Below are 1,938 nucleotides of genomic sequence, written 5' to 3' on the forward strand. Positions count from 1 at the left end.
GATCAAGGTGTTGTCAGGTATGGTTTCTCCGGAGGCCTCTCTTCTTGGCTTGCAGATGGCCACCTTCTCACTGTGTCCTCACATGGCTCTTTCTCTGTGCGTGTATCAAAAGATAATTTTAAAGAGGGCCTAATCCTGACTCTCTTATAGTTATAAAATGAACATGTGTCAGAGATTTTATTTGACATTAATTAATGAGAGATCTGTTAAATGTTACAACTGGTTCAAAAGAGAACCCAAAGTGCAGACAAAAATATAGACATGAGGAATACAGAGAAGAATTTACAAATAAATGCAAAGCTGGAAAAACGGGTCAATATTCATGGGGCAGTTCCACCAAATATAATTTGCATCTCTATGGAAAAAAATAATTTGCATGATTCAGTTTTTCCACAACTTACAGAACTATAAAATAAACCAGGTAACCTGGAAGGATGCACAATATGCTATATGCAATAATCTTTTTTGGTCCATTTCAAAGTCTCACATTTCCCCCCACACTTTAATTAATGTTTAACCCCTCTACCCTAAATTGTGTATTTATTTTTCAGGTTATTTGACACAATTAAAAAAAAAACTAAACTAAAACTAAAAACTAAATGCTTTGTTCTCAATATCCTAAAGAAAAATCATCTTCTGCTTTAGTCACCTCCCAAGCTATTGGGACCACTGCAGCGGAGTTCAGAGGGCTCAGACTTGCCCCACTGGGGCTTTTTCTCTCCACTCTGGGAGGGCACTTGCTGATCTCATTCTTGTTGCTCAGATACGTACCCTTACTGCACCAGAGAAAGGAGCATCAATTCCTCAGTGAACGCATTTCTCACCACCGAGGTGCCAGAGAAAATTTGGAGAATGCAGTGGCAGCCTTGCAGCATGCAGTTACAGTTGGAACTGATGCCGAACTGCCGCATCGCAAAAGATGAACAAGTTGTGTCACATGATGAGAATCTAAAGAGATCTACTGGGATCAAAGTACACATCTTTGTCCTTTTTTGTGTGTGTGTGACCGGTAAGGGAATCGTACCGCGCTCAGCCAGTCAGCGCACCGGCCACCCCGGCCATCCCTATATAGGATCCGAACCCGCGGCCTCGGCGGAGCGCCGCACTCTCCCGAGTGAGCCACGGGCCGGCCCGGCCCGGCCCCAAAGTAAACATCTTTGATCTCAAGTACTGGGAGCTCCCACCTTACCTCGGCAAACTGGATGTCACATTTCAAAGAGCATGCCGACGTGAAGGAAAAGATAACTGAATTCCATTACTGAAGGAAGTTTTTGAGGCATTTCCTAAAACCCTATTACCATCAATATCAAAGTCAACAACGGTATGCTGATTAAGGAGGTTTCAGTGTTGGTGACACAGAACGAGTGAGAACACGTAACAATGTGGGGTAGCGCCAGTTGAGGAAATTGTAGGGAAGCGCTGCGAGGAGAATTGAGATGGTCCTATGCTCGTCAGACTCCAACACGTTCTGCTCATTCTTGGCGGCTTCTTTTCTGGCCTCTTGCCCTTTGTGCATTCGGGAACACCTTTTTGAGATCCCAGTGCCTTCTACCAGATTGAACTTACTAAAGAGGAAAGATTTGTTTGACCGTGTCACTCAGTGCCCAAGGCATTCAGGTGTATATTTGAGTATTAAATGGAGAACAAGAGTCCACAAGAGATTTTGCTTGGGAACAACCAGGGTGATGACAGTCTATCCAACAAAGCTCAAGGATTTTTTAACATAATTTTTCAGCATAGGAAAAGAGGTACTCAGAAGCATTCAAAGAATACATGAAAAGAGCTAAGAAAAAAATATTTCACCGTTATTTCCCTAAGCCATTTTCAGAATGGTAAAAGATGTTTCTGCCTCTTTTTTTTCCTTTCGTTTCTTTTTTTTTTTCTGGTGGCTGGCCAGTATGGGGATCCCATTGCCTTATTTTCAAGCCTGTCTGACAA

General features: G+C 42.7%; 1 pseudogene; it reads left to right on the top strand.

Moving 5' to 3' along the window:
- Positions 1-599: 599 nt before the first annotated feature.
- Positions 600-1,727, top strand: LOC134384393 (lysophospholipase D GDPD1-like; annotated as a pseudogene).
- The last annotated feature ends 211 nt before the right edge of the window (positions 1,728-1,938 follow it).

Source organism: Cynocephalus volans, chromosome 8 (assembly GCF_027409185.1).
Source record: "Cynocephalus volans isolate mCynVol1 chromosome 8, mCynVol1.pri, whole genome shotgun sequence".
Lineage (NCBI taxonomy): Eukaryota > Metazoa > Chordata > Mammalia > Dermoptera > Cynocephalidae > Cynocephalus > Cynocephalus volans.